The sequence below is a fragment of the Camarhynchus parvulus genome, chromosome 2 (genome assembly GCF_901933205.1).
Source record: "Camarhynchus parvulus chromosome 2, STF_HiC, whole genome shotgun sequence".
Taxonomy (NCBI): domain Eukaryota; kingdom Metazoa; phylum Chordata; class Aves; order Passeriformes; family Thraupidae; genus Camarhynchus; species Camarhynchus parvulus.
This window is the reverse complement of record NC_044572.1, coordinates 47,817,243-47,828,356: the sequence shown is the minus strand read 5'-3', so window position 1 is coordinate 47,828,356 and position 11,114 is coordinate 47,817,243. Positions and strand designations below refer to the sequence as shown.

General features: G+C 44.2%; 1 protein-coding gene across 3 annotated transcripts in view; it reads left to right on the top strand.

Moving 5' to 3' along the window:
* Positions 1-513: 513 nt before the first annotated feature.
* The window catches only part of ELMO1 (engulfment and cell motility 1), a 302,044-nt gene continuing 291,443 nt past the window's right edge, over positions 514-11,114 (top strand). The window contains exons 1-2 of one of the 3 annotated variants that reach the window (XM_030965282.1): positions 514-1,051; positions 2,157-2,227. The gene's annotated coding sequence lies outside the window, so the exon portion shown is untranslated. Of the gene's footprint in view, positions 1,052-1,397; positions 1,610-1,825; positions 1,921-2,156; positions 2,228-11,114 lie in introns of those variants that run through there. The other 2 variants (XM_030965290.1, XM_030965299.1) reach the window with 2 other exon arrangements.

The window sequence follows — 11,114 nt, the reverse complement described above, 5'->3', positions numbered from 1 at the left end:
TAGAATCAGTAATTCTGCAGGTTTTGGTCTTCATGTATGATGGGATAATTCACAACAAGTAAATTTTGTTACACCACACAATAAAAGTTGCTGTACCACACTTGGTGGCTATCAGTTCTTATCAAATTGAAATGTACAGGACTTCAGAAAAAAAATAAAGGAAACACCACCCTCGCTATCTGGTATTAGAAGACATAATTTGATGGTTTGCAGGGTCAAATACCCTGCGTAGTTCACACAGTAACTGTGGGTAAAGGCATTAAAGAAAAATAAACCAAAGCTTATTGATCACTTTTCTTTCAGGGAGACGGAGAACAAAATCAGAGCTCTGATATTTGACTTTTCCAGCGAGCAAAAGCCACGAGTTGGGCACTCGTCGCTCCCCGGCGCTAGCGGGCCGCGGGGATGCTGAAGTGCCGGGGCCTGGGCAGCCGCCGGTACCCAGCGGGAGCCGGGCAGGGGTGCGGAGCGGGGCTGCGGCCGCCCCCTCCCGGCGGGTCCCGGCCCGGAGCGGCCCGGCTGGGCTGGGCTGGGCTCCCGCGGCGGCTCGCTCGCTTCGGGGGCGAACAGACAGACGTGCGCCGCAGCGTGCCTGCTGCAGGGCTGCTCGGCGGCGGCGGCTCTCCGGGAAGGGAAGCGGCATCAAAACGCAAACAGCTATTCCAAAGGCAAGGAGGTAGCCCCAGATCTCTCGTTTAGGAGCTGCAGGAGGAGGGACGCCAGCCGCACCCCCGCGCGGGGGAAGCGGAGCGGCAGCGGGCGGGGGCGGGAGCGGGTGTCGCCCCCCGCCCGCAGGTGCTGCCGATCTGCGGGACCCCTCGGCGGCAGCCGGCCCGGGGCTGCACATCGCGGCCCGGCCAGCAGGAGGAAGGAAGAGGAAGTGAGAGCGGCGGGTGCCTGTGCGAGCCCCGGGATGGGATAGTGCCGGGGGCAGCCCAGCGCACCGCACCGAGGCGGCGGCGGCGCGGAGCGGAGCGGAGCGCGGCTCCCGCGGCGGGGGCGGCCGAGCGGCCCCGCTGTGCTCGGGGCGGGGACGCTGCCCACGCCAGAGGTAGGAGAGCCTCGGTCCGGAGCGGGGACGCGGCAGCGGCGCTGGCCGGGCGATGCGGGGGAGCGCGGAGAGGCGCGCAGGGCAGCCGGGGAGGAGGAACGGGACGGGGCCGGCGGCCGGCGAGCCCCGCACCTGCCCGGGGGAGCTCCGCAGCCGGTCCCCGCGGCGGGAGGTGCGGGCGGGGGGCGGCCGCCGTGGTTGTGAGAAAGAGGAAGCGCAGCGCTGTGCTTGTCAGTGCGGCGGGGCCTCGGACGGCGGCTGCCGGCGGGGGGGCGGCCCGGCCCGACCCGACCCGCCTCGCCTCGCACAGCGGCTCCTCCCGCCGTCCTGCCCTCTCCGCCGGCCCCCGGCCGCTGCCGCCACAGCCTCCCGGTTCTCCCCGCCGCGACTTCGCCGGTGCCTCCTCCTCCTCCTCCTCCTCCACCACCTCCTCCCGCTCCGTGCCCTCCTCAGCCCCTCCCGTGCCCCGGGTAGCCCTGCCCTCCACCGGCTGCTCCTGGTGGCCGGAGGCCGCTGGCGAGGGGAGCGGACGGGAGCCGCGCACCTCCGGGCCGGGGGGTGAGTGGTGGCGGGGCCTCCCCCGAGCCGGCGGGACCGGAGCGCCGTTGCGGGGGGCGGGGGGCGGCGCAGCGGCCGCGGCCGGACCCGCGGGGGTTAATGCGCGGGGTCGGGCCCGGGCGGAGACTGCGGCCGCAGCAAGTGTCCGCACCGCCGCGGGCGCCGCTCGGGAGGAGAAGCCTCAACTTTGAAGCAAGTGCATCCCCGCAGACAGCCAGCCCCGAGCTCGGCGTTGGTACCCAGCCGCCGCCTCCGAGGGCATGCCTCCCCCTCGACCCGGCAGCCGAAAGCTTCTTAGGGGGTGGGAGGGGGTGCGTGTGCTCCTTTTCCTAAGTTTATGCTCACACAAGTGATCAAACCGCTGATGAATTTCAGATGAAATGATTGTTCTGAAATGTGGGTGGTGATTATGCAAAACCACAGTAGAGCAAGCCTTGTAGAGCAGCCTTGTAGAGCAAGGGGGTACTGGGTCTAAAAAGTTACGTTTGTAAAGTTTTTTTGGCTCAAAGCCTTTGCAAAGTTTATTTTGAATATCTTTTCCTTGCAGAACTAATGCAACTGTTCAGCTCTCCCCTGGGAATGGTGTAAAGTAAATATAGGAGTTCCTGAAAAATAACAGTGAGTACATTTCAAATCAGCAACGTTTTGTTTTTAACTTTATAAGAATATCTCTTAACCTGCCAAGGCTCTAAATGTGTAACAAACACAGAGAGAATGCCAATGATAATAACAGTGCAGGAAATGTACCGTGTGTTAATTGCTTTAGTATAAACATGGTTGTCTATGAGCTGTGTTTCATGATACTGCAGTTATGGTGCAATTTCAGCCAGGGATATTTTGAAGTGTATTCATTAGCAAATAGGTTTTCTTTTGCTTTTATCCCTGAGCTGCCTGATTGCCCTTGATTACAATATTTGTCTTTTGGGAAGAGAGGGAAACTGAGTAAGAACTGCACTGAGTCCTGTATCTGTGACTGGGGATGTTGTTTCCTCCTCTTTCCCCTTGTCTGTTTCTCCTCCTTTCCCCTAAATGCACGCACACATGCATGCCATCTCATCCTCAGTTATATAATCTCGTAGACATTTATGGATCATTCATTGTTCGCATTAGTCCCATTCTTTCCATGTCATTCCTGCTTGATTGAGTGGCTTAGGCAGAATATTACAGAGGGAAGAAAATACATTGAAATTTACATAAAGTTCTTCCAGTCTGAGCTGCAAGTTTGCTTTCTTTGAAGGTTTTCTTTCCTTGATTTCCACTTTTTTCTTCTTTTTTTTTCTTTTTTTTTTTTTTCCTTTTTTTTTTTTAGCTGTCTAAGTAGGTGGTAGGGATCTAATCTGATGACCGGTAACTAGATAAGGAGGAGGAACAGCAGCGGTGACAGCTTGCTGGTAAAAGTCCCTCTTGTGTACTGTTAGCAAAATATCCATTAACACACGTCATAAAGCTGTTAAAAGTACTGCAGCAGCTTTTAAAACTCACCAGTGAGAGAAAAGAAAGATTAGTATGGTTAAAACAGGAACTTGATGTGAAATGGGTATTAGTAAAAGATACTGTCAGTGCAGTCTGTGGATCTGGGTGCGTGAATTGACTTGTCTAGAGGCAAACCTGAATCACAGTTTGTTCATACTGGAAAGGGTGCACAGGGGTAGATGACTTTCTTTCTCTCTCTCTCTGTAATCTCTTTAAAACTTACTGTGCACTGCAATACACCTGCCTTCTCTGTAGTTTGTAGCTTTGCTTTGAGTATCATTGTCTGAGGATTTGTTCTAATGAACGATTTGCTGATGGGAGGGGGAGAGGGAAGAAAACTGGTTTATATACTTACCATTTTTATATTTTTCCTTATATTCTCCATATGCCAGGAAAAACTTGGTAGGTGAAGAGTTCAGACAAATTTTGCTGGGGGGAGAGGAAAAACTCTTACCTGCTTACTTTGTAGCAGTCTTGGAAACCAAAAGTATCTGCAGTTCTGCAGTTGTCATTATATAACCTGACCATTGGTGCTCTTAAAAGCAAGTACTCTGTTTTCTTGCTGTTTCGGTGCAACATATTGTGTTGTCCTACAAAGTTATTTTTTAATGCCCTTTTACCCTGATTCTCATGAAACGCAGCTTATGATGGTATGTAAAAGTGTAACTGTTGCTGAAACACTGCTGTGTGCATTGAGCTTCCTGAGAGCAATGCTGCGAGGTAGCGAATTACAGATCAAGAGTAACGTGGCGCTCCACCCTTCCTTCCGCTCTTTGTTTTTGTCTACCTAGTAGAAGTCTCTTTGATTTTAAGGTTTGGGCTCATAGACATGGGTTCTCACAATGTCCAGCCTACCAAGTGGTGTTGGAATATGATCTCATGTTTTCCATGTTGATACACAGGGAGCAGAGCTCCCATGCTCACACAAGACTTGTTGCTTTCTTCTTTTAATACTCTAGATGGCTTCAGTATGTGATGGAGTGAGTGGCTAATGCCTATAGATTTAAGTGTTACTAGGAAAAGGTTTCCCCAGGTCTCTGCCAGTGCACCTGCACACTAACATGCAGTGTTCTCCTATTCCAATAACAAGCTTTTGTTGTTGTTGTTTTATTTTGATATATTGCCAGCCACAGTGTTTCTAATTCTGTGATTGTCAAATAAGGATTTGCTTGGGACTTAAATGAGGCCATGAAGTACAGTTTTCCTCTCGAGCTGAGATTTTGCTGTCACTTGATAGTCAGTTTCCTTGAAATAAACAATCTCTTTAAAATTTACGAGCTCTCTTTGTCATGCTGTGCTGTGAATGTTCAGCATGTCCTTGGATTAAAAGAACTCTCCACATTTGTAGAAGGTGATGGGATTTTGGGAACCCTGGGAGCTAGGAAACATCATGTACCCTTGAATCAAGCAAAAGTACTGTTGTCTCTTCTGGTCTATTCTTCTGCACAGTTATACCTGGGCCTCGTAGACTTTCTCCTCTCTTGTGTCTCTGCACTGTCTGCAATGTACAATTTGAGTGAGAATGGGTTGGTCAGATTTGACTCCCCATTCAGTCATCATTCTATTAAAAAGAAGATCTCAAAAAAAAGAAAAAGCCTTTACAGTTATGTTGTCTTTGTTGTTGTTTGAACACTTGAATCTACAAATGGCTTTGTAAAAGGTATCAGACCACTGTTCAGCAAGGTATGTGCTGTATCTTTAAAAGATTTCCCTGCTTTGAGTGAGTTTTTTTTAAAGTTTCTTGTATTCGTGGCAAGAGGAATGTGCCAAGTACACGTTGTTAAACTTGTGTCAATTTAACAGAGCAACTGTTTAAAGGATTTAGAATAATTTTTCTTCTACTCAAGTCAGTCACTTTTTTTTCTTTTCTTTTTCTTCCTCTCTCTTCAAATATAGCACTGGAAAAGAGAAACTAAAAGGAATTAATTGGCAGAAGTCAGAATGTTGGCAAGCATTTGATAGTACTGATCTAAGAGGTGATAATATATATGTGACACTTAAATAAACTTCATGAATATGGTTTTAGAGAGACGAATGGAAGAAGAGTCACAAACTTGCAGAGCTGTCTTTTTCTCAGCATTTTTGCATCAAGCTGTTTGCAAGAATTTGGTTCTGTGGTGTGATCTTTCATTATTGCAAGTGTGAGACACAAAAGAGAGATTGAAGATAATGTCATAACCTTCCTGCTAGCTTTCTCTGTTTTCTGATCACTATTAACAGTGAAGAGGAATATTAATGAGAAGTCTATGCTCCAGCGGATAGCTATCATGCTCCCTCTTCTCTCCACATCTGACAGAGGAAAACTTCTGTGTTTTGGGCAGGCTGGCAGTGGCTGGTGCTACACGTGCGGTGCCCATCAGTAAGTAAGGTACTGATTTCTCAGGCTGCTGAGCAGATGGCTTTGTAAAGCACATGCCTGCACTCAAGAGCAAGGTGAACAAGGATTCACGTGGTGCTTGTTTGCAAACCCTTGGAAGTGCATTGATTTATTTTCCCTAACGACAGGTTTCCAGTGTATTTGATTTGTCTGCAGCAGGCTTGTTGTCAATGGCTGCCAGGAGAGGAAAGTTAATTGTGAGAGGTTAGGGGACAAGGCATTTTTTTGTTCTGCAGTAAATCACACTGCAATGAAGACTTGTAGGTAGTGCTGGTAGGGATCCCCTATAGAAAAGTGTTTTAGTTTATGTATAAATGAACTCAGTTTGGTGCATTTCTAGGGAGTAGGCTATGGAATTCTTTAGAAAGCTGAGTATACTACCTGGAGGTGTTATGCAAATATGATAAAGGACCTGTTCTTACCACCTTTGTGGACCTAAGTCTTCTTACTACTATTTCTGCTGTGTTCCATTTACAGTCAAATAGCACTGCAAAACTCCACAGAAGCTAGCACTAGCAGAAGAGAGGCAGTGGGAGCTACAACTCAATGCTTAGGGGAAAGACTTCCCTTTTCAGATGGAATTAAATTGATTTAAAATATTTGTGAAACATCATCTTCAGTAAAGAGGCTGAGGATGGGGGCGGGGGGTGGGAGGTCTGAGAGGGTGGAAAATAAGAAAACAAATTATTCCCAAATAGGTTTATTACAAAACTATATCAGTGTCCTGGCTGTGTGCGTTTTCTCTTTTGCTTCTGCTTTCCTTCTGATTTTTATTTCTTTGAGTTAAACTCTCCTTGTAACTTCTTCCTCCATGTTTGCCACTTCTACTTTGGTACCTTATTCTTAGGTATTTATCTGTCTCAACTCTCATGATTTCAAGGTCTTTTCCCAGTCCTTAAATTCTTTATCCTGGGAACGCTTACGTTATTATTCACATAAATAATTCTATTTAAGATTTCCAAGAAAAGCTGTGGCCTGAAGTGTGTATCATCTCCTGTATTCTTAAAATCTCTAGCTCAAAGGCTTTATTGTACATACCTAATTTATGGCTGGCATAGGAAATGTAAATCTGTCTCTGAAATCTGTCATCTGTCTATGACATCTCTGTGTCATCAGAGATGGTATAATTTCTTTATCAGCTACATGGATGCACGCATAACAACCCGGCTCTTTTTCTTGTTGAGCTTGCTTCAACTGCAAGGGAGGACAGGTCACTGCTTCTAGAACTTCAGATTCTGGTGATGTGATGGCATTAAACTCCCATTCTTTAATACAGCAGAGGCAGCTTGCCTGAAGATTATCTAATTTGCCAGAGCATTTTTGGAAATCAGAGAGTGTGCATGAATGTGGACAAAATGCTCCACGTGGACATTATTTTCCTTAATGAAAATGCATGAAGCTGACAACCCATATCAAATACATCCAACATTTTGAAGTTATAAGAGAGAAGGGATAAGCAGGGTTTGACAACAGGCTCAAATAATGCTGTCAGCACTTCGACCTACCTCCTTCAGCTGAGATTTTTATGTGTGTTGTCTGAGATTAGATGACTGGTGCTATTCAGGGGTGGTTTACTTCTAGCTCATTGTCAGCCTCATGGTAAAAATGGGAAGAGTCAGGTCTCCTGATGTAGTCTGTTGGAAACTTCCATAAAATTCAGTATGTAGTTATTCTTTCCTGTGACCATGCACATACTGTAAGTACTTTGTGCATTTGTTTGTGGACTTGAAACCCATCTGTAATCCTTCTGATGGTGACTTGATCTTTTAGATTTGTTTTAATTAACTATTCATATACTCTCAGTACATGCATGTGTTCTGCTACTTGAATCTATAGCTGAAGTGAAACTATTGCTTGCCCATTTTTCATTCTCTTCAGCCAACATACATTTATCACATAGTCCAGCAGTAGTTTGAGGAATACATGGGTTTTGGCAAAGATATCTCATGTGAGCAGTTCAGGCTTTCTGACTGGCTAGACTGGCAATTTGCAGTATTCTTCATTGAATCTTGTTGATGGCAACATAGCAGGGATTTCTCTTTAAATTGCTGCTTCATATTTTAGGACAGGCAGTAATCTACTGAGGTTGGGTGATGAGGAATTTATAACTATCCATATAATATCCTCTGGCCAAACAATAAATATGATTTGCACATTTTTTCTCTAATAATGAGAAGAGAAAAATGTCTATGACACAGGTTGATATAATACAATTTTTTCTCTTGGTGCCAGTGAATGTACTTGTCACATACCAGTGCAGTCTTTTCCATTGCTTTGCTTTCTGGTACAATTGCCACATTAATTTTCATAGCAGCAGTTGTGGCTTCAGCTGGAAATTGAAACCTAATAAATGTTGGCTCGGCACATGGACTTTTGGACAAACTTTTTTAGTAGCACTGAGCCAAACCAAGTGAAAAAAAATTCCTAAATGTAAGTACTTGTCCTTGGATTCTGGAAAAGATATCTGGTATACCCTAGGCTGTTAAAGTGTTGGAATATTGGTGTTTGTCTTTTTTTTTTCCCCCCTCCCAAGTTTTCTTTTTTTTCTCTTCCCTTCAAGCACCAGCAGACTCATCTGTTGAAGCTCTACCCCCTGTGGTTCAAGTACATTCCTCCTATCAACCTTTTCACCCCACCTCCCACTGTCCCTCTTCACACATGCGCCCGAAATCTCTTCTGGTCATCAAACTTGCAAAATTCAGGCCTAGATGTGGGGTCTAATTCTGAGCTCTACTTTATGTAGGTCTAAAATCTCTTCTATAGATATGCATAACTTTTCTTGTTGTGCTTAATCTTCTTTTTATTAAAAAAAAAAAAGCAAAAAAAGAAGGGCAGAAAATCTGAACAAGTTAGAAGTTCCATTGGAGACCAAAAGACACATTTTAGTGTGGTGGTTGTAACTACTCAGGAGAAGGGAGAAAGTGGGAGAAAAAGGAGCCAGTCAACCAAAAAGTCTACAAAACAAAATGAGATCTGTTTCATTACGGACCACTTAAAACAATTTTAATCATATTTATGGCAAATAAAGATTTGACAGCTAGTGCCAGTTCCAGAAAAGGAGGGAAAGGGCATTTAAAAAAAAATCAGACCTTGGGAAAAAAAAAGTGATTTGGTTATTTTTTTGTTGTTTTTTTTCTTTAATTGTAACTAATGTTTGAAGTAGGTCAGTTTATGTGATCTCCTTTGAAAGGACTGATTTTCATATTTTGGAGCTAAATTTGAAACTTTTCTAGACACGCAAATGTGGAAAGCAATTTTGAAAGAGAAAAATAATCTCACTGCCCTGTGTTGCTCTGAGCCTTTCTCTGTCCTGGCTTCTTTCTCTGACATATTTGGACAAACTGTGGAAACTTGGGCATCTGTTCTGCCCTCTGTATAAAATGGTGATTTCAGTCTGTGTTCCTTGGATTAGCCTTAAGATGTAACCATGTACAGCATCTTCCATAATTTTTTTTTATTATCCAATAGTCTGGGCTTTTATTTCTTGACCTGCTAAAAATAGCCCTTTTTTTCCTTCAGCTACCTTAGGAATTTAGCTTGTTGAAAGTGTCTGGGTGTGTGTTGGGGTAACAAGAGTTGGTTGTGTCAGCTGTGTTAGGATGATTTTCTGGAAAGTAGAGGTTGCAAAGACTTCATCCCCTGCAGCTGTAAGTGACTCAGAAGGCACATTATGATAAAGGAGAAATGTCTGCTGAGAGAGAAGGGAAAAAATAATCTGCATAATTTTTAATCCAAGTTGGAATTCGAGTTCTATTTTGATACAAATGTATAAATAAAATGGTCTTGGGCTGTTTACACTGGGATTTTACATTGGTCTCCCAGTTTATAGGCCAGAGGGATCAAAACACCCACAATTCAGTGGTGTGCGGATTGAAATTAAACTAGTAGGTTTTAAGATTTTTTTTTCTATATGTTCTAAATTGCTTAAATTTTGTAAAACTATTAATTTCACTCTAGAGATGGAGAGGCTTTTAGCTTTGAATTAGTTCTGTAAAATTAATATACAAAGGTTGAGAAAACCAACTGTAGCCTATAGGCTATGTTTTCTAATTAAAGGAATGATGGCATAAAGGAAAAAGCAGTTGGACTTCCCTCCCCTAAATCAGTACATAGTCCACCAAGCTAGACTAGAAAATCAAACTTAAGTCAACCTATAGGTCCTTTGTTTCCAGCTAATTGTTCTTGCTGTGTTCATTGGTCTTCATAAGCTTGGCTAAGGGGATAAGCCTTGCTTTCCTGTCTTGAGGCTTTTTTCTCTTGATCTATTGAAATTCAGAGTTGAGGGCCTCTTTAGAGAATGTCCTGTGGGTAGCTGTCTCCTCTGTAACAAAGAAGCCCCAGCTGTGGATGTGGATTGAACAGAGAGGTAGCCTCTCAGGCTAGCAATTTGGAGTCACTTAGGAGAACCAGTAGTTTTAATTTAATTTGGGAATTATATGCCTGAGTCAGTTTTCATACTGCTGATGTCTTGTTTTTGAATTCAAACAGTACCTGGAAGGTCCAGTGTTTCCTGCTACAGGTTGTCTATCAGATATGTAACTGTAGTGGAATGGCATTGTGCAACCATGTAGTTTTATGAATGTATGAATGTAGTTTTATGATGGAAGAGACGTTGTAAATCACTGGTTTGATATTGGAAAAATGTAGTTTTGGTTTTTGCCTCAGATAAAGCCTGGTGCCCTGAGTGCATCCTCAGGATGGATGCCCTCCAATGTTTCAATGGAAGCAGTGTTCCAACAGGAAAGATGGAGAGGGGAATTCAGGTGTGCCACACAGTGCAGATTCTGGTAAAAAGTGCATAACATCAGTTGACAGGGCTCATAAAATGTCTTCTACATCTTCTAGATTCTTCATCCCAGTCTGTTTCCAGCAGCCTCCTCTGTGTCAAGATAGACAATTGTTAGTTATGGATGTATAATTACAGCTATACATGTAATTAACTGTGCTATCAGAAGCAGCCAAGGGGAAAGAGAGTTGTGTGTTGTATTGTGGTCCATGTGTGTTGTCATTACATATGCACACTACATGGGGCAAGAGAGATGACTTAGAGAAGCCTTGGGAGAAAAATATCTTTGTTAAAAATTAATCTGGGTCACAGAACACTTTGAGTTGAAAGGGACCTTTAAAGATCATCTAGTCTGAACTCCAGGACCTATTTTTTTTTCAAAAGTAATACTAGTGAAAAAAAGAGTTAATCAGTCAAACGCTAGCTTGTGAGAGCTGCAGCAAGATCTCTTAATTTACTGTATTTACCAAAAGAGAAAGGTGAGTCTGGTCAGTGTGGTCACTTCATCTTGTTCTATGGGAGAAGTTACCAGTGGGAGCAAGGCAAGGTTGTGTTCTGTATTGATAAGGATAACCTGAAGTGGTTAGGAAACTTGGAGGTTGTTTTGAGCATCTTCTCAGCATTAATTTAAAAGTATAAGAGTAGAGAGTAGGCTGAATGTAGACACAAAGAGATATATTTGCAAGCTATTTTCTGAATAAAAGCTGGGAATTGCCTTCCCAAGGGACAGCATGGACAATATGTGCCAGATTGTAATATGAAGTTCCTAGTGTAATTGTAGTGCTTTAGTGAGATGATTTAGCCAAACAGGGCAGAAAATATCTGCAATCAATTTTTTTTCAGATACAGGCAGAACTGAACTGCTCTCT